Source organism: Protopterus annectens, chromosome 11.part0 (assembly GCF_019279795.1).
Source record: "Protopterus annectens isolate FY-2018-M chromosome 11.part0, PAN1.0, whole genome shotgun sequence".
Taxonomy (NCBI): domain Eukaryota; kingdom Metazoa; phylum Chordata; order Ceratodontiformes; family Protopteridae; genus Protopterus; species Protopterus annectens.
In genome coordinates this window covers 654,932,179-654,954,748 of record NC_056745.1, presented here as the reverse complement: position 1 = coordinate 654,954,748, position 22,570 = coordinate 654,932,179, and the positions used below count along the sequence as shown (strand labels likewise).

The 22,570-nt window shown below is 37.0% G+C and overlaps 1 protein-coding gene across 1 annotated transcript in view; it reads right to left on the bottom strand.

Annotated features, from left to right (window-relative positions):
• The window catches only part of PPARA (peroxisome proliferator activated receptor alpha), a 952,408-nt gene extending 949,227 nt beyond the window's left edge, over positions 1-3,181 (bottom strand). Inside the window, exon 1 of the mRNA XM_044088095.1 lies at positions 2,924-3,181. The gene's annotated coding sequence lies outside the window, so the exon portion shown is untranslated. The remainder of the gene's footprint in view (positions 1-2,923) is intronic.
• Between the last annotated feature and the right edge of the window lie 19,389 nt (positions 3,182-22,570).

Genomic DNA, 22,570 nt, shown 5'->3' with positions numbered 1-22,570 from the left:
ATTAGTGATAACCTGTGGGATAGACAAGAAACCTCCCCCTTGTTGTATCATCTTTGTTTAGCCATTGTTTTAACCACTGAATTGCAATATGAATAGATATTTATTATTTTTACTTTTCAAGTTTTTTTCCTTGTATGTAGATTTGCTAGAAGCCTTTGCGTGGGCCAGATAAGTACTATGCCCTACTAGCCCTTCGGAATTTTGCTTGTACCTTTTCAAAGAATGCAGAAGGCTAAAAAGTCAAGATCTCCACTTTATAAGCCTTTAATTTTCCATATCTAAAAGAAGCAGGCCTGTGTCATTTTGATGTAAGCTCCAGTCTCGTAGCTTTAATTATTACTGAAGATTAAGGACATGATAGCAAAACAGCCAAAAGACATTGCTAGCAAAAGCATTTTAAGTGAATATGCTTTTCTGTGTTTACTGTGTGATAATGGCTTCAGCAAAATTTATGTGAATCCTAAGTCTGTATCCTATGATGATGATCTGCAAACCAGACATTTTGGTTACAAAGATGTCCTAGTTTAATTTTCTTTTTGCACCTGCATCACAAGTAGTTTATATTATGGTTGCTTATGAGAAGTTATATAAGCAGATGATGGGTACAGCTGGGGTACTTAATGCTGCAAATCTTTGCATGGTGAGAAGTTGACTTGTGTTGGGGAAGAGACCATTTTTCATTACATGGATTTGTGGAATGGATTTTTAATTGAAAATAATTGCAGTAATTAATGTGAATTAATCACCTGTTTGAATAATGCCAGCTTGGAATTGGTTTCTCCCTACCCAACTACAGACATAGTCAAACACAGTGCTCTTTGGACATTTTAATGGACTGTTACAAAATACCCAGATAAAACCAAATACAAAAAGAGCACAATAATGCTTTTTACCATTCTGTTAAGAGTCATTGCATCATGTTATGTATGTTAAGAGAATCTGCCATCATGAAGTTAAAATATGTTAGGCATTGACCCATTCATGTGAAGCAGCATTCTTCCCTAACTCAATTCAAGTGCAACCTGAACAACTGGATGGGGAACAGGAAATTCATCCCTGGTTTGGCCCCAATGTCTCTAATGGACACAGACAACCTGTAATTGGTTCATCTCCCAGGCCCCTGCTTGTAAATGTTTCATCTCCTAAACCTCTGCTTACACTTGATCAAGGGTACCAGAACTTGTCAGAGAGTTGAGATGCATGGCTAGGCTTAAATAGGGCCTTGTGGTTGTTAGCCTAGTAAACTGTATGAACCTATAACAGTTGCACATAATCTATACTCATAGCTCCAGTTATTGTAATCCATAGACAATATGTGTTATTCTGTCCACTTTTTATATTTCATAAAAAGTTAAAGTATCAAAAAAGATGATGTTACAAAATTCTGAGACTTAGTGAATACTTACTTCTCAAATGCATAATACTGTGTTTTATATTCTTACCCATTATTTCTTTGTTATTCTCCAACCTGAACTCCTATGCATCAGCACCTCTGCAATTAACAAAATCACTAGTGTGATGCAATTAATCCAATACAAAATACTCACAGTATACAGAAAACCAGAAAAGCACCGTCCCTTCCATGAAAAACATCTCTTAGTACGGTTTAAATGAATACTTCCTTTTTAATTTTTTGCAAATAAATGTCCTCTCCCATCCATCTGAACCACACTGTAGTTCATTTTAAATACTGACAAAAACAGTTTACTTCCCATTTCTTAATAAGGATGTTCACCATTTCCAACGTGGTTCTAATTCATTGACCCCAAAGACTACTGTTATTTTAGCAAGAGTTTCATGTAGGTACAAAGTTACACCTTTTAATTTTTGACATTATAAGAGTGATATGATGACACCTATTTTAAGTAAGATAAAAATACACATTATCATTGTTTATGACATTTTTCTTAGCCTGTGACTTTTATAATTCTAAAGTAATAAACAAAAAGTCCAATTTCCATCTCACACACAGCATGCCACAGGCTTCAATGATGATGTTCTTCACATTCTGAACAGCCAACATCTAGCATAGAAGTTAATGAGTGACTTCACCTGCGAAGAGGTGCAAATTCCATGGACTAACAAAATGGATTTGGATTACTATTTTCACTCACACTCTGTACAACTTACTTAAAGAACTCTTTTTCATATTAGATAATTAAACAAAACACATAGTATTTTGACTCCCTAGTTTTGAGATGTGATATACAACACTTCAGATGGAAATGATAAATTATTATGAAACAATAGAAAACTATGCCTAAATCATATGACCACATGATTCCAGTACCTGCTGCACCACAGAAATGCTGTAATCATGGACTACAGCAAGCATATGCACTGATAGTGTTTTCCAAGCAACTGCGTTGGCCTCTGCAATATACCACACATATACATTAAACATTCAGATAACATTCGTAAAGTTTCCGTTCCATGTAAAGGCAAGACGCACAGTGGTCTAAACCAGGCAAAAATGATAACTTTAAAATAAAGGTTTACATCGTGGCATATGCTTCAATATTCTGAGTTGCACGCTTCCCTTTGCTTGTACGTTTTGCAATGCTTCCCTTAACGGTATGTTAACAGACTTAAGTCCAGATGGGCAAACTAATGAGCTGAGGCCTCTTAAATGTAATAACAAGAACACAAATACTTGCTCTCACTTCCGAGGATACAAACAAAACAGGTTAGAGTAATGAGTAGTTGCAAGTCATTTTATGTAATGCCAAAACCAGAAAGGTAAGCTGCGGATGGAAACATGAGAGCACAAAGCCAAAATCATCAAGTGCATACAACATTGCTATTTTAAGCAGAATGCATCAATGAGTCAGAAGCACTGCGTTTTCAAAGATTTGATAGAGTTAAACTGCACTTTAGGCACAAAGGAAATGCTTCAAATACGTTTTAATTTTCACAAAGCTACCTGTTCCCGTGGGCATCAACGGATTACAGATGTTACAGGTTTTAAAGTTTTTTCAACAGTTTCGAACCCAGCTGCAGAGTACAAACTACCTCAGTCAAGACGGACAGTTGATGGTTGTGCATTCTTCAGAACAGTACATCCAAACACTACTTATTCATTTAATTAGTTTACCCTAGAAGTGCGACAACTCACGATAACAAGTGCAAGAAAAATCCCCAAATCCGTCAGCAGTAAGCACACGTCCTTGTTTGTGTCTTTCAGAATACTGACAGTTCCCGGAAATGACGGCGCAGCGAGTGACAGGTACCGAACTATACACACCTCCTGTTGCTGACCAATGGTATTTGTCCCTCCCTCTCAGGGAGGTGTGGCTGCCCTCCCCAGACCCTGAAATATTGTGGTGGAGGGATTTAATTATGCGATGCGACTCAGGTCACGCAGTACAAAGCTGGGATCTGTCTTAGCACACAAACGCATAATGTTGGACATACCTCTGAATCTCTTAGCGCAACAAATCCGGACAAGGCCTACAATAGTGTGTATGTGCGGAGGGGGGTGTCCAAAAATATTGCTCTTATACACATAGAATGTTTCTAGAATAATAGGATTTTATGAGCTTTTAAAACCCAAGTGTCATTATTTAGTAACTTCGGTTTTAATGATTTGCCGGAAAATCACATATTTTATCAAAAGTATGAGACAGAAGAACATTCTTCGAAAAATTTGATATTCTGCAAAAAATCTGGAGCCCACACTGACTGAACTACAGTGGCTTTGCTTTAACAAAGACAATTTATAAAGTGTATTTTCAGCGTTATCTGCAAGGTTTGTGGTTCAGTGAACTGGACATTAGTTTGTCCGGCACCATGACGATGTTACACAGTTACACCTTTCCCATCCCTTTCATTTGGAGTGCGCCTGTAGCTCACCCTCATCTCAAGAATCAGGGACACACTAAAGTACTGTGGGATAAGTTTAAGTCAGTGATTTTTTTTAATTCCTATTGTACGTACCAGTCAGATTTCTCCTTTCTTCTAATTTCTCAGCTAGTACACACGACGTTATGATTTTGTTTTCAGATTTCACCTGTGCACTTTCTAGAGTAACTGATTTTTCATAAGGCTAGGTTTGCATTTTAAGGACATTCAACACGTTATTAAACAGTAGAATTTATTCTTAAAAATATTTTAATCATTAAAATATCGAATATGAGCAGATCTTTTCTGGAAAAAAAACTTAATAAGACAGTAATCCTTTTTTTGTCTCTGATAAGATTTTTTGAAGCCCAAAGCTAGAATTTTTAATGCTCGGACATCGTGAGATATGTGAAAAAGTTAAAAGTAAGCAACGGTTTGTATTAACTTGCAATCACATCAGGAAAATTAAACACAACGTAAGGCCTTGGTTAATGACCTTCATTCTTACTGTACCACTTTTTCGCCAGAGTGCGCAGGCGCTTCAATCAAAAGCGAGGGACGTTTGAGATATCGGAACGCAGAAATCAGTTTAGCTTTCCAAACAGATGCTGAAAGAAACTTCCATACTACCCAAATAAAGGGATTGCGGTTGGGGTCTCTTTTTATGACCATACGTTCGAGACATGGATGGATGTCAACAAGAAATAGACTTTTAGCTCAGTTAGAAGTATGGGGCATAAAGTGACAAAAAGTCAGTGATACATCTCTTATTAATACTTACAAAATAACAACATAAAAAGAAAATGGAAAACAGCAGAAGAACTAGAAATCAATGATGTTAAATAGTTAATGGGGATTTGGAGACATTAGAGAGGGAACATACGATACCTCGCAACCTTTTAGAGCAAAAACTCTGGACAAAGCCTAAAATGATGGGGGAACAAAGGCCCAAAAATAAGGACAGGTTTTAAACACTGTTCTTATAACCATATCAAATTGCTGTGATAAAAGGATTTGTGTTAACATGCATTTTATGAATGATGTGAAGTCTGAAGCTCAAATGTACGTCATTATTAAATGAACTCAATCCTCGCTGATTTGCCAGAAAAACACAAGTTGCATGACCAAAAGTATGAGGCAAAAATCTGGGCAGTCTGCAAAAATCTTCTTTAGTCCATAGTTTTGATGCCACTTATTTGTTTGGAACAGACCCTCTTGGAGGACCGTTTTGTGCTGTGGGAAGTTTATGATGGCAGCAAGTTTGCAGTTATCTGCAAACGTCAAACACAAACTCTCAAAATGTTGACCTCTGAGAAGTAAATTACAAAGAGATGTGGTCTAGGGATGGAACCTTGGGGTACACAAGGAGGAGGTAGTGCAACCCACCTTATTTGCTGGATTTTATTTGTGAACCTATTTGTTATCCAATGAGTTACACTGGGATCTACACTAACCTCAGCAAGTCACTTACCTCAGCAAGTTTATTTACAATTCCTAAGTGTGGAATGGTACTGAACACTTTTGCCAAGTCTAGATATGTGGTGTGCACTGAGTTGTAGTCATCCATTACTACAGTAACATTTTCGAAGGTCAACAAGGTTAAATAGACAAAATTTATCTTTGATGAATCTGAAATGGCTTGGGGTGAAAGCCTGTAGGTTACATTTTTCCTTATTTATTAATTCCATAATGATCCTGTTCAGAGCCTTACAGATGAGGCTGATTAGGGTTATCGGTCTATAAATACTGGGTTCATTGAAGTCCTATCTTTATAGGTTCATAGGTGTGTACTAGGCTAATGGCCCTGGAGCCTTTACAACCCTAGCCCATAGAAGTGCCCTGGCATCGTGCCACCGAACGTTAGTTCCCAGTGCCTCTATCAAGTAGAGTGGAGTGATCCCCGGGGTGAACTTTCTATTACCCATCCACTCATCAAGATTTCTGTTGAAGAGGGTCAGTGAGGTGCTCTGCTTGACATGTATGGGAAGTCTATTCCAGAGCAGGGGCAGTCTCTGGGTGAGAAACCTGTCCCTCCAGCATGTTCTGCTGATTGTGGTAATGAGGTTGAGGTGTCTGGAGCATGTGGTGTGGAGGGATTGGGATTTCTTTAGCTATAGCATTTCTAACAGAGCGAGGTCAGACATGGCTTTGTAAGTCAAGCAGAGATCTCCTGTAAGTAGGTGATATGAGACAGAGAATAGCTGGAGTCTTTGAGTCTGTCCGTGTAGGGCATATGTTTAATGCCTATGATCCTCTTTGTGAGGTACTTCTTTGGCCTCTCCAGCTGTTGCAGGTGTCTAGTGAGGTACATGCCAAATGGGGCATTATACTCAATGATTGGTCTAATGAGGGAAGAGTAGAGAGAGATGATGACCTCTTTCTTCCTGGATGCAAAACTCTTGTTAATGAGATGTGCCACATGGAAGGACTTTCTGACCAGAGTGGCAATTTGGTGGTCAAAGGAGAGGTTGCTGTCAACCTGTGTCCCTAGATATCTTATAATGCCTTCAGTGTTCAGTGGGCTCCCATCGATGTGGTAATAAGTGGGAACTGAGATTTTACCAAAGGGGATGACGATGCATTTTTTGGCATTAAGCTTAAGGCCATGGTTTCGACACCAGTCATTGGTCTCAGTGAGGCCTTTCTGTAGGATGTCTGCATCACTTGGGGAGTTAATAATGGCTCCCAGCTTGCAGTCATCTGCAAACTTGGTCAGCCAGAGTCCCTTTGTGTTGGCCTGGACTTCTGAGAAGTAGATGCCAAACAGGAGAGGACCCAGGACCGATCCCTGTGGGACTACACTCGTGACTGGCCAGCAGTCTGACCTGGAGTCCACTACTTTCACACTGTGTGTTCTATCTGTGAGCCAATTTGCAACCCACTTAATGATATAGAGGTTGATGCCTAGTTTGGTGAGTTTATCAATATTTCCCGAGTGAGGAATGGTGTGAAAGGCCTTGGCCAGATCAAGGTAGGCTGTATGAACTGCCTTACCTTCATCCACAGCCCTGGTGACTGACTCAAAGAAGTCAACCGGGTTGACCAGGTATGATCTCCCTTTCACAAAGCCAAATTGTGTGGGGTCTTGAGTCTGGAGATTTCCTATATCTTTGTTAATCAGGTCCATGATGATGCACTCCATAGCTTTACATATCAGACTCGACAGGCTAATGGGACGATAATTTCCAGGGTCTGTAGTCACTCCCCCTTTATAGAGAGGGATTACTGTAACAGTGCACTAATCAGTAGGGACAAATCCTGAGGTGAGGCTGTGACTGAACAGAGCACACAGATGTGGTGTCAGTTTGCTTTGTAGTTCATGTAGAACACAGCCAGGGATATTATCTGGTCCCATGGAAGCTGCATTCTTGGCCTTGGCAATGCAGCTTTAACATGTGCTGCAGTAATGCTGGGTGCCTGACATTCTTCCGGTATTGTGATTGGTCCTTTGGGGGAGGGAGCAAGGGAATGACTGTTGCTGTCCTGCATTCATCTTGTATGAAACCTGTTTTTAAGCTGGTATTGAATAGTCTCTGCAAGGGGTCTGGCAAGTCATGTTTCAGGTGTGTCAGTAGGCAGCCAGGTATATTGTCTAGCTCCATAGAAGTAGTCTTCTTGGCATTAGACAGTCCATTGAGGACTTACTTTTGGGAGATGGGAGTATAGATGGGGATAGCTTCTGGTCATACATTTTCTTCTTCCCTGACAAGCTCATAATCTCTGCTCTCTCTTATGTCTAGATAATCTCTGACCTCATCTTTTTCTATCCAATTTTCCCCATATAAACCCTAACTCATCTTACTTTGAGGAACTACAATGTCTACACTACAATAAGGAATTATATCAGATGATTGTATAATACAAATGTCAGTTATAGTAGCATAGAAAGTAATTTCTGGTGTACTGTATATCTTGTATATTTTTTGTAGAATTTCTTGTATAAGTTTTTGTATAATGTCTATATGTGGAGCTTTTCTCCCCGGGCCTCCGCTGAAAATGGGTCTTATCCCAGTCAGACTTTCCCTGTAAACAAATGCAAAATAAATAAAATAAAATATGTAATATGAGCATACAGGAGGAGATGGGGGGTGATGTCTAAGCTAAATGTGTCTGTTAATAGATTGGCAATGTCCTCTGGGTCTGACTATATGATATGATTAAGTATTAACTCTTCACAGTGGGCATTGTTTCTGAGGATTGTAATATGGTTAAAAAAGGCTTTGTGGTTATCTTTCACCTGGGTGGCTATTTTTACCTCATAACTAACTTTGATTTGATCAGGTCCAGTTTCTTGTTTAGTTTAGCAAGATAGCTATTTGGCACAGTGAGAGTTACATTTAGTTTTGAGTGCAGTGATTTGTTTTTCTTTTATTACAGACCCTTTTTGTATTAGGGTTCCACTACAGGGATTTATTTTTTAATTTTGTCATGTATTTATTTGTTGCATTTATTTCTATGGGCTACAGCTGCATTTGTGCAGTTAATTTACATGTGCATGGAATTTGGCAATAAAGAATTCTGTATAAGCAGTGAGGCATTCAAAATCAAAGAGGCTTTTGAATTTAGCGAGGCCATCCGACAGTTTTAGTTGATTAGCCTTTGCATAATCAATGAATATCAAGGTATTAGAAGTTGCTTCAGTCTTCAGTTTTATGGTGAATGTGACTGATACTTGGTCTGATTGAAAAGGGAGGAAGTTAGAATTGATGGGGAGCAAAGCTACCCCATATTGGTAAGGACCAAATTCAGGATTTTGTCATCCCTAGCTGGGGTGCAGACTAATTGTTCCAGAGACTTTGTATGGATTAATTCCATAGATTCATAGAAGGTTAATAGGCTAATGGCCCTAAGGCCCTTACAAGTCTAGCCATATTTAATCTGAGTTGCCCCAGTTGTCAGTGGTTAGGTGAGTGAAGTTCACAGAGGTAAGAGTCTGTGGTAATTAATACTCACTGCCTGTGTCCATGAGGGACATAGGCACCACCCCAGGAGTGAATTTGCAGTCACCCATCTGATTGTACTAAGCTAAACACTATTTTCCTAGACTTTAACTACCCCTCCATAAATCTAGGTTGCATTTGAAGAGGGTCAGGGAGGAACTCTGTTTCATGTGAATTGGAAACTTGTTCCAGAGGAGTGGCAGTCTCTAGGAGATGCATCAGCATGATTTGTTCATGCTGGGAAGAGAACTTTCTGGACATACATTTTATGAGGATATTCAAGTCTCCCAGTTTATGGAGGATTAGTTAAAGTCTCCTAGGAAAATGGTGTTTGGCTTAGTACACAGGGACTCCATACTAGTTGTGCAGGAGGTGTGAGCCAATGGGGATGAGGAGGGAGTCCTATGGTTAGCTATAATTGTATAAGGGGTTTTGTTAATTGTAAGTTGGATGTGGGGAACATCCAGGTCATTATCTTGTTTAATGATTCTGGAGGTGAAATTGTTTTTCAGTATATGGAGACACCATCACCTGTAGTGCCTTTGTCTAATGTGCTGGGCCAGAAGATGTGATAGGCATTGAAACCATGCACTGAAGGAGTGCTTTGATTTCTCTTGAAACAGGTCCCTGTGATGATGCATTTATCAGTGTTGTCCAGGGTAAGGAGTGCTTGTGGGGAGATGAGATTTTTTTCTAAGGCTCCTAGCATTGATTCACAAAACCTTAATAAAATCTAGAGTACATTTTGTTATGCTGGAAGCTTTAGAAGACTGACATTGCCTAAAAGGTATTATGGGGATGGACGAGTATTTAGTCAATATGCAAAAGCCTTGGTAGGGTGGGGGGAAAAACAGTTAGGAGTGTTGTCCCCCTTTAATTAGACACCAAACCTAAGCCAGTTGATGAAAACAATAATCTTTTGTCTGTACTGTGGCTTCATTCTTGATGAATGCTGCTCAAGGCAAGGTTCATACTAGCCTTAGACACATATTCCGAGATTTCCATCATGTCTCTCTACATGTAGAACAAGGAAGAACATTTCAAGTCCTTTACACCCATGTGTAGTATGACTTTGTCAAATGTGTACTTGCCTTACAAGTTCTTGAGAGCATGCGTAATGTGGCGAATTCTGGTGCCTGAGGGGCAACTGACCATGACCCCCTCTTTGCACAGCGTGGTGAGTGGCACATCAGTGTGCCTCACAATGCAGAGAGCTTTGACTAGGATATTGGATTATGTGAAGGTTTGCCTTATAGGCTTTTAACTAAGTCAGTGTGGTTCTTAGATGTATGTTTCATGGTGGGTGCTGCCTGTGTTGTGTGTTTGTGAGGTTGCAGAGGGTACTTGTTTCAGAGGTTACTTTTAGGAGGCCTTTGCGATTTAGGTTGGTTAGTTTTAAGACCCTCAGCATATGAAAGTATATGTTTTTCATCTGAGTTGTCTGCTCTTTGTTTAGTGTTGTATTGGATGGTACTGACATCTTGCTATTTATTGTGACTTTGTGTGACAGCTTTGCCTCCAATAACATTATATAAGTACATCTCTCACACACTGTGCCTGCTGTTTTAAGTAGTAGTTGGTTGTCAGTAAATATGAGACAACTGCTGTATTGTTTCAGGATGCCCATTTCAACAAGGATGGCAACAGAAGTTGTTGGAAAGTGCAAAACCATGGTTGTAGGTGCTTACTAATGTGGGCTGTAGGTGAAGTTGTGCCAGTGAGATTTAGAGTTTTTTACTGGGGGTGCCATGTGTCTAAAACAAGCAATCTAAGTGTATGCACGAAGAGCAACAAATCATCACCTAGTTCAAACCAGATCCTTGTTTGCAACTACTGACTAAAATATATTATGAATTGGGGAGTAGGTTGTATAGAGAAAATGAAGGCTCTAAATGTTTCCATATATACAGTGCAGTGTGCCCCGACAACATGCGGAGGGCAGCTTCAGCTAAAATGTCTTATTTTTAATACAGAAAACAAATAACAAAATGCTCAGAAGAGCACACCATCCAATAGCAAGACACTTTAGCCTGAGTAGTGAGTCATGCCTACAACTAGCATAGGAAACTTTATATGCCACCAAAAGGAACCAGTGAACCATTTTCAGTAAAAACTCGCTAATTTAATCACTCACTAGATTAACCAAGAATTGTAAATAGTGGTGATTTGCATATTGGCTACTACCTGGCTACTACTAGTGCTGTTCTTACTGCATCTATGGTCAGCTAGGAATCCATGTTCCTTTACCTCTTCTCTCACCATAAGTAAATCAGTAGCGGTAATCTCAAGTTAGTTCTACTGAAGAGGTGACAGACTCCTTGGTGATCAGCATTCTAATCCCAAATGTTTTATGGGACTCTAGGCTTATTGCAGCTTTCTCCTAGAAGATGCCCAGAACAGCATATAAAGCAACTCAGTGCAGCAGAGCTAAGTTGCACAATGGTCCAAAACCAAACCAATCAGGGAGGCCTCATACATATTGCCTAATCAGAGACAGAAATCAATGTCTACATGTTTCTTCTTTCACTGAGAGCAATTTGGGATCCAATTGAAGAGATGATAAGTCAGCAAGCAAGGAGTAGTATTGCTGAAATTTAATTCATCCTCAAGTCTTGGTGAGTACCTTCACAAGGTGGACCCTGTTTTTCACAAAATCTCAACAAGGTGACACTGATATATAGACTGTACTTATATAGCATATATCATTAACAGAAGTAGGTTAAAAATTAAAAAAGAGAGCTGGGTGCACAAGACCCAGGATAAAAAAGTGCCCAATCCTAGTAAGCACCACTGGTGCCAGGACTTAAAGTCACAGTGTATAATCCTCAAAATACAGAAACATTCCTACAATGGGGCTAGGCTATGCCCAGGGGGAGGAAAGCCCCCCTGTTGTAGAAGGAAGTAGTAGTCCACAAAAATCACAAAAACTGATAGGCCAAAGAAGAACCATAAAGACAATAAAGTGGACTATTGAGGATAAGAAAGAAATGATGCATTGTTACTATTATGCAAAAAGCCCAGAATTTCCAGACACAAGATATACAAAATGATTACGGGAGAAATTAGATGAAAGAAAAATACTTCCACAGGAAAACCGCCAAAAGCTTCAAATGAAAATTTGTGATCATTAATCCAACAGATTTGTGAAAAACAGTATATAGGTCAAGAAACTTTGATCTGTTTGGGAAAAGAAACATCTGAGGAAGTGCAAAAATATAAACAACAAAACCTAGAGATATTTGAAAAGTATAAAAAAAAAATATGGACCTAGGAAAGAAAGAGAGATTTGATAGGGTGCAGTATTTATGCAAAGGAGAAAGCCAAATTAATCAATATAAAGATTTCAGCCCCAAAGATATTTAAACAGGAATACAGGCAAAGCCATTTGGATATGGAAAATTTCACAATAAAAAAAATATATCACAAAGAGGGAATGTAAAAAAGAAGATTAGTAAAGTAGAAGTTAAAAAAACAGAAGTTGAAGTTATGGATTACCTGTGAAGTGAAGGATTTGGTGTAGAAGGTCTGACACAGGTTACATCACAGCATGATGGCATGAGTCCCCAAAGTAAGGAGAAGCAGGAGGATCAGGAGACATCTTAAGAAGAAATATGGACATGGGAAAAAAAGAGATTTAATATGGTGTAATATTTATACAAAAGAGAAAGCAAAACTAACTGATACAAGAAGGGCAGCACCAAAGATATTTGAAGAGAAATACAGGCAAAGGAATCTGGACATGGAAAACTTTACAATACAAATATAAGAAGACTGAAGAAAAGTAAAAAAGGAGATTAGTAATGTAGAAGTTAAAGAAATAGAAATTGAGGTTATGGAGTTCCTGTGAAGTGAAGGATTCAGTGTAGAAAATCTAATTCAGAAAGCACCACAACAGAATAGAGCAATGGATATCCAAATTAAGGGGAAACCAGTGGAACAGGAAGCAATTGGTCACGTGCCATATGAAGATAATTTGGAGCCTTCCACAGGAAACCAGTATAAATGTTCACTTGAAGTTAGACAGCAAGGGAAGGAACAGGAAACTGTGGAAACTCTAACACAGTCAATGTTGAGGAGTGATAGGCCAGTGAGTTCCCATATGACAGAGCAACGGATGGCACAGGATGAAATTGAAGAGAACGTGCCACAGGAAGATGCTATAGAACTATCTATAGAATGCCCACAGGAAATGGAAAACAAGGGATGTGCACTCAGTTTGGAAGAAAATGAGCTAAGAGAAGAGTTGCTTGATTTAATTGACATAGATATATTAAGATCAATGAAAGAAATAGACTGCAGATGGTCAATAAAACCTAAAAAGTCAGAAGTATGATAAAACAAATGAACATAGTAATTAGGACTGTCCATAGAGATCCATGTGATATAACAGAAGTAAACAGGATATATTACCATGCAGCTAAATTAATAACTGATAAAGTTCTACCACAAGAACACAGGCTGGTGAGGGAAAGGAAGGGGATAAATCGAATACCATCATGGAAGTATTCAATAGAGAAAACTGTAAAGCAATTAAGACAAGAAGTGTCACTGTTAGAAGATTATAGAAGAGGGAATAGATCATCAAAAATGCTAAGAAAGATAGATGTGATAAAAGCAATGTGCAGTATCAGAACAGACCAGGATCTATCATGCACTATTGCAAATAAACTAAAAATCTCAGCACAGGCAAAAAAACTTAGAAGATACACAGATAAATATTAAAAAAAAGTTAAAAATAAGCAATTTATTGATGGCCCAAAAAGGTTTTATAGAGAACTGGGAAACAAGGTAAAAGGAACTGAAAGACCACCAAAAAAAGAAGAAATAGGTAAATTTTGTGAAGATCCTGTATGAAAGAATTTTAGTATACACTGTCTTTTCAAACTGTTGCTAGCATGATTGAATAAAAAGCTGCAAGAATGATATGAAATATAAAGGGTTAATTTAAAAATAGTATAAAATGCTGAAAAATAAGAAGTAGTAAGTGTGTGCTGGCATAGCTTAGATATTGGCTTCCATGTAAAGGAGTATGTTAATGAGAAACAAAGTCTGTAAAAATAACTGCACAGTTGGCAGCTGGGAGGACATCAACGAAGTAAAGCGATGTAACATCAAGTTTCAGATAGTGCTGGAACACCACGTTTCAAATAATGCAAGACTCAGTTTCCATGGATCATCAAACTACAAAAACAACAAGGACGACGGAACAAAGGAAAACAGTTACACAAAGAAAGAACTGTTATGCATCAGACTCTGAGGAAAATATCAGACTTTTTGGTATAAATATGAGTGTAACAGTAAACAAGCTTTAGAAATTTGCCATAGAGAGCTGACAGCATCTGTGTTGCATGCTTGTAGATCTAAAAGGAAAATGTAATAGAAAGCGTATTAACTAAAGCAGTTGTCTTGGTGTATTTATTGTACTTAGTACAATACAGTAATAAGACTAGTTGATCATAATAAGTAGTTAAATATGCTTTGGTATGCTTGCATGTAAATGCAAGTAACAGCAAAAACAAACAGAAAGACATCATATAATTTTTCAATGGCGAGCCACAGTTGACAGACCGAATGGCTTCTTATTGACAACTACGGCTTCTTTTTTTATTTTATTCAGTTAGTATGCTCCATTCCAGTGCAAACATTTGCCTCCTCCTTCTTATGCACTGTATCCTGTAGTAGAACAGTGCATCTCTGCAAGTTCCACAGGTTCTGTACATTCACACAGTTAAATCTGCCAGCTGTGTTTGACCACCTTTTGGGAGAATCAACAAGGGACTTTCTACGTTTTCTCAACGGAATATTTGGCCACCTGCCACACAGAAACTGGTAATTCTCTTTTTGTTTCTTATTCTACAGCATGGATGCCATAAACAAAAGAACTGTAAAGTGTAAGAATACCTTTCAGGTTGACAGTAATAATAGTCCAGCACCTGTATGGTCAGGATTTAAAGATAGGTATAAACGTAATTGTAGCACATGTAGTACTTTACTAGGTAAAGTTCATGTCAATGCTTTATGTACGTTTGACTGATATCTTAAACAGCAACATAATTTGTATGACAGTAAACGTTTATTGTGCAAGTTATATAAAACTGCTTTCTGTGTGCAATGTCATAAAAGTAATGGTAAACAACCAGATGCATTATGTCCTGTTACCACATGTAAAATGTTAATTTCACAGTTACAATATCAGTCAAGTCAGTTATTTAGAAAATCTTCTGTACATCTTGCTAGACAAAAGTGGCATAAAACCACTGCACATTACAAAACAGATAAGAACAGAGACGAGGTTCATAGTTAACTGACAAAAAAATTTAATAAACTTCTAAGACACAGCAGAGTGAGTTCAAAAAGTTCAGACAACATATGCAAACACTTTTTCAGAAATGCATAAGATATTTAAAGTCAGCAGAACAGAATACTGACAAATATAATCTGGTTAGTAAAGAGTTAAAGCAACAGCAGTTAACTACACTGATAGGAAATAATTTACAACATACTATTCTACCTTTCAAAAGTGATTAAACGTACACAGTACAAACTTTCAGTCAGTTAAAGCAATACACTTAAATAGTAATTTTAAAACCATTTCAAATAACAAAACAGTTCTAGGGCATAGAAATGAAATGAAGGTAGTTAAATGCAGTAAAGACATGACGTCACAAGACTGACATGCATGTATTTTATTTTCACCTAAAGTGCAGCAAGAGGCAGACAACAGCAAATGTAAATATATGTGTTTTAAGCATGTGTTAGTTAAGCCAGTATCTCTTTTGTTTCTTACAATATTTTGTAATTGTCTAATAGCATAAAAATAGCAAAGACTCCAGCAAAAACAGTATTCAAAAGCAATATTATGCATAGTTAGGCAAGTTAATGTTTATTGCAACTGCATTCTAATATCAAGTTGCAAGTATATTAACAAATGACTGAAGGTATGAGTAAGTGCTGAAGGAGTTATGGGCTAAGAGTCTGAAATGTGCAAAAAGAAAAAAAAGTAAGTAATGTGAGCTCAAATCTTTCCAGGCTGGAATGGGTAGTTACAACAAATGTTGCATAACATAAAATGTTACTGGTACTGAAATTTATAAGGTCAAGGAAACAAGACTGGTCACCAGGCCAAATGGCTTATGTTTTTCTAAAACATTATTGTTAAGTATTTACGTACAGCATTAAGCAAAAAGCACAAAAGTCTACAAAAATCATGTTTAGTATTTGTAATAAGACATCACAATTGTGCATACATGTCATTTATAATCTGTTTGCAAGTAATTACTACACCGAGTACAGTCAGTACATAGGCTATGGTATGCAGTTACAATAAATTATGCAGGTCCCTTTACAAAAAAGGGAGGGTACAAATAGCTACTGGTAACAGTAAAGGTATTTTCAAAATGGGTAAAAGCAATTCCTACTACAACTTTGACAGTATAAGCAACAGCAAAAGCTTTACAGCAAATGTGTAAGACCAAAGTGTCACAGTCTAGGTATCAGCCAAAGGGCAAGCATACATTCAATTTTCACAGCATAAAGCAAATAAACAATACTGCAATAAAATGATGTATACTACAGGGGGAAAGACATGCTTTCAGTTTTACACTGTGTAATCAGTACTGCAAAATAGTAATACCAAAAATACATTTTAATGTTTCAAGTAATGTAATTAGCAGGCTTCGGTTTAATGCTAGGTTTGAAAACTGGACTGAGTGTACATTACAGCCATGTATATACAAATGCAAAAACAATCTGTACAAGCAAATGTATTCTGTACATTATATAGAAAATGGTTTATCTATGTAAATAGAGTAACAAGTCAAAGCTTGACATTTGTGACATATGTGTTTTTTTTAAACAAGACTGCAATGGCTTTGCAATAAAATCCTCAAGCGTTGTTAATAAATTACTGTATAAAACATCACTGTATAAAGTCATATTCAGATTCATCCAGTTCTAATAGTAATGGTTGTCATCACTGTGTTGACATTATAAAACTGTGTTAACTTGCTGTATCAAAAGAAAACTAAAGGTGTTGTTTCCTAATGTGTTTCTAGTTAATAGCAATATAACTTGACTAAAAAGTACATACTAATGTAGACAGTTTTATGTAAAATAAAACAGAGGGAATGTATACAGTGATTGATATGTTTAAATATGTTTAAATGCATGTGCACATCTGTTTGCTAGTTAGATGCATATACACATGGGTCTAGGACTATTCACTGAAAGCACATTTCATTGAAACACATTTGACTCTGCACAATTCACTGAATGCTAAATTCACTGAAAACAGAATTTACTGAAACACATTTCACTGAAAGTTATATATGGCCTTTTCCCCACTGTAGTGCGACCCTGGAGTTAGTATATATAGTAAGGGGGGTGAGGGAGGCATAGTCCCCCACCTATTTTAAATATTTTGAACTATATACATGGATACTTTCAATTCCAATAAATTACTCTTTTCTGAACATAATATATATCCAAACTATGTGAGGGGGCTACGCCTCCCACACCCCCCAATGTGGGGGGTGGTGCCCCCACCCCCCTTAATATATATAGTAACTCCAGGGTCGCACTACAGTGGGGAAAAGGCCATATATAACTTTCAGAGATATGTGTTTCAGTGAATTGTGTTTTCAGTGAATTGAGCTTTCAGTGATTTGTGCACAGTCATTTGACTTTCAGTGAATAGCCCTAGACCCATATTCTGGTACAGCTTGAGACAAGCTGAATGTTCAGTGTCTGGAACATAGATAAAAATGCAGCTGCGAGACAAAGCACGCAGCATTCAACACAGACATCTGCATTTCATTTGCATCATTCTGAACATCAAAACAGAGGAAATTACAATATTTCACGAATAAAACTTAGAAAAATGCTACACAAAAATAGACTACAAGACAATTTCAGTTGTAAAATGCAAACAAAGTGTATCTTTGAAAGCATAACATTTAACAATAATATAACAGCATGGATTACTAAACAGAGTCAGGCATACATAAACGTAGAGAAAAAAAATCAAAGACTGACATAAACATTTCAATAAACAGCTCTATCTCCATTAGATGCTGTACATTACCTCAAAAATGTAACAGATCTGACAAGAGAAGACCATGTAAAAATGTCACAGTGTGTAGACAATAACACAAAAATAAGAATAAACTCAACAGAGGAAGAAAGGGGTATAATTTCTACTAATACTCTGTTTATTTGTATAAACAACACAGTAATACAAAGAGAAGGACCATGGGTTAAAATACTTACCATTTTGATTAACAGGCCAGTACTTCATACAGATCAAATGGTAAAAATAAAACAATATTGCACTTCAATATTACATTTCCAAGTTTTAAAGATACCAAATGCAGATTTAAAAGAGCTTGGTATGAAAACTAGTAAAACAAGATATCTCACAGATTGTACATTTACAACCAAATGAGAAGTAAGTCATTACAAGTATCTTTAATACACAGATTACAATATAGTACTAATGTACAATATTCCCTTCAAATTTCAAAATGTTTGTTAAAATAGCACCACAGTTTGTATGTGTAGTTTCAAATAACCCAGTGTTAATAGTAAAAGACAAAAACAGAAGCTGACACTGTCTTTAATTGGTGGGACATATTCAAAGGATGGTCATCATCTGGGACCAAATTGCTAAATTGGTTAATACATCCTGTGTTGGTAGTTTCAGGGGTCATAATAATAATGACAGCTTAAAATTGTTTTATATGCTGCAGGTTACAAAGAGTTGCAGTAACTCAACAAGTTATGATTGTAAATATGAGCAAAGTCATAAATGCTGTAAATGATAATGCTAACGAAACAAATGCAGTCTTTCCTTTAACTGAAGTTTAGTTTGTTCCTCAAACAAATAAAACAATGGGGAACTGAAAGAATTTTAGTATACACTGTCTTTTCAAACTGTTGCTAGCATGATTATTAGTTTGAGTAAAAAGCTGCAAGAATGATATGAAATATAAAGGGTTAATTTAAAAATAGTTTAAAATGCTGAAAAATAAGAAGTAGTAAGTGGGCTGGCATAGCTTAGATACTGGCATCCATGTAAAGGAGTATGTTATTGAGAAACAAAGTCTGTAAAAATAACTGTGCAGATGGCAGCTGGAAGGACATGAACAAAGTAAAGAGATGTAACATCAAGTTTCAGATAGTGCTGGAACACCACATTTCAAATAATGCAAGACTGAGTTTCCGTGGATCATTAAACTACAAAAAGCCAAGGACAAGGGAACAAAGGAAAACTGTTATACAAAGAAAGAACTGTTATACATCAGACTCCGAGAAAAATATCAGACTTTCTGGTATAAATATGAGTGTAACAGTAAACAAGCTTTGGGAATTTGCCATAGAGAGCTGACAGCATCTGTGTTATATGCTTGTAGATCCAAAAGGAAAATGTAATAGAAAGCGTATTAACTGAAACAGTTGTCTCAGTGTATTTATTGTACTTAGTACAATACAGTAATAAGACTAATTGATCACAATAAGTAGCTAAATATACTTTGGCATGTTTGAATGTAAATGCAAGTAACAGCAAAAAACAAACAGAAGGACGTCATATAATTTTTCACTGTGGAACATAACAAAGATGCTAAACGGACAGAAGAAGTAAAAGAAAGAATAAGAAGTTTAAATGTACAGGATATGAATGGGATGAAGTAACAGACAGATAGATTGAAACCAAGTTAAGGAAAGCCTGTAATTGGAAAACCCCAGGCCCAGATGCAGTATCTAACTTTTTCTTAAAAGTCTTAGCATTTTTTCACAAAGATTTAGCCATAAATAAGAACTATTTATATGTGCACCCTGAACAGGTACCAGCCTGGCTAACAACAGGAAAAACAATGCTCCTATTTAAGAGTGAACCTGGAAGCTACCCAAAAAATTATAGACCAATAACTTGCCTTCCAACGACGTATAAACTATACACAGGAATTGATGCTGACAAGAGTTTATAGCCATTTAGAAGAAAACTCAATTATAGCAGTAGAACAAAAAGGCAATAAAAGAAAGTCATATGGAACAAAGGATCATTTGTTGGTAAATAAAGTCATAGTAGAGAACTATAAAAAGGGGGAGAATCTAAGTATGGCATAGCTTGACTACAAAAAAGCATTTGACAGTATACCACACTGATCGACTACGTTACAGTGACCATGAAACAGTGGCAGACCACTTCGCAATTAAGCCATGATAAAGGACAAATTATTATCCCAGGGATAAAAATTCAAAGGGGGATATTCCAGGGTGACTTTCTGTCACCACTGCTATTCTGTTTTACCCTTAACCCATTAAGCTGCTTAATTAATAACTTAAGCCATGGCAATAATTTGGCTCCTAGAAAACAGCAAAGTGTAAAGACTTCTCATCTTCTCTTTGTCGATGATTTAAAACTGTATAGCTTATCAGATGAGGAACGGAAAGCACAACTGCAGGTTGTCAAATTTTTTTCAGATGATACAAGAATGTAATTTGGTCTTGATAAATGTGCTAAAGCAACCTTTAAAGCAGGAAAACTGCATCACTAGGAAAACATCAGTTTGGGACAGGAATGTGTATAAATATTTGAGAATTGATGAAGGATCAACAATAAAACATGAACAAATGCGAATAAAACTTAGTAAGGAATACTTTAGAAGGCTTAAATTAATCCTGAAAACGGCATTGACATCTAGGAACAAAATCCAAGTTATAAATCAGTTTGCTCTTCCTGTCCTAACTTACAGTTTTGGAGTGCTTGACTAACCCCAAAATGTGTTGGATAGATTAAATAGGAAAACAAGAAGGAGGTTTCATACTCGCCAAATGATTTATAAAAATCAGTGCATACCAAGATTATATATTCCCCGTTCTGAAGGGGGGAGGGGCCTCCTTGAAATTGATTACATGTATAGATCTGCAATCGTGGAACTCCACATATATCTGCTGAACTCACAAGATCCAAATGTAGTGAAAGTTTTGAAACATGAGGAGAATAAATCTAAGATGACTTCTCTGCTTAATCTAGCAGAAGCATATTGGCATCAAGCAGGAATGGAAATAAAACCAAAGTAGATAAAAATCAGTCAGCAACTGAATGTGCCAAAAACAAATGAAAGAATATAAGGTGAAGGACCAGATGAGAAGGCAAGAAATGTGGAAAAAATATAAATATAGTTGCAAGTATAGAAAACGTACAGAAAAACCTAATGTGGATTAGGAACAAATGCAGAAATGGTTAAGGAGAGGTGAATTCAAACCAAGAGATGAAAGGTTAATATTGGTGGCCCAAGATAGTGGGCTACATACACACTGGTTTACAAAGTCCATTGAACATGTGGGAGAAACAGACAAATATAGGTTTTGTAAAACTGAACTGGAAACAGTTGCACATCTCATTGCTGGTTGTGACATACTAATGGCAGAAGGACTGTATACTGAAAGCATAATAATGTGGCAAGACTGTTGCAGTGGGGATTGTGCAAAGATTATGGTACTGAAGTGTCTGAAAAACACTAGAAACATGAGCCACAAAGCATCATAGAAAATGAAGTTTATATCACATGGGGTCACCCATTACCAGCAGTTCAAAGATAGATGCTAGAAAAACGGATATAGTGGTCTATGAAAAGAAGACAAGAGTAGCACTGATCATTGAAATTGCCACACCTAGTGACTGCACTGTGCTGTGTACAGAGAGACACAAAGTCATAAAATATCAGGCTCTGTAGACAGAAATGAGAACAATGTGGAAGAAAGATACCAAGACAATTCCAATTGTAGTAGGAGCAATGGGTCTTATAAAAATTAATCTACAATCGTATTTAGATATATTACCAATCCATGTAACCCCATACGAATTGCAGAAGGAGTCATTACTGGGCACATTGCGGGTGCTGCGAAGAGCACTTTTGGCAGACATCAAAGATTGAAACAATACTAATTTCATGAACTTTAATCATACTTTGACTGAGGAAAGGGGTCTATTCCCATCATGGTATTGGAAACCCAAAAGATTTGGAGAAATTAAAAAGATTGGAGCAAAACAGTGGCAACAATCCCAAACTGTCTCCTAAAAATCAGCTTTCAGGCTTTCCAGTGATTAGTAGTCTCTAGGAAGGAAGAAACAGGAACAAATAATGTCTCTGTGCTCTTTCTTACATGAGGAACAAAAATAAAATATGGTTTTGTAGGCTACCAGTGATGTCTAGGCTTCCACAGATGTTTGCAATTTCAAAAGATTTTAAATGCAAAATTGTGTTCATTAATACAATAGATTTGTGGCAAACATTATATAGACCAAGAAACCTTGGTCTGTTTTGAAAAAGAAGTGACTGAGGAAGTGCAACAATATAAAGAAAAACATCTAGAGCTTTCTGAAAGGTATAAAAAAGAAATATGGACATGGGAAAGAAAGAGAAATCTGATATGGTGCAATATTTATGCAAAGCAGAAAACCAAATTAATCAATACAATAAAAGCAGGCCCAAAGATATTCAAAGAGAAATACAGGCAAAATCATCCAGATATGGAACATTTCATAATACAAAAAATAAGGTCACAAAGAGGAAACTATGAACAGAAGATTAATAAAGTAGAAGTTAAAAAAAATAGAAGCTGAAGTTATGGAATATTTGCAAGGTCAAGGACTTAGTGTAGAAAATCTAACTCGGATAACATCACAGCAGGATAAAGCAATGGAACTCTGATAACACCACAGCAGGATAGAGCAATGGATCCTTAATGGAGTGGGAAACATTTGATCAGTTGCCATATGAAGATAC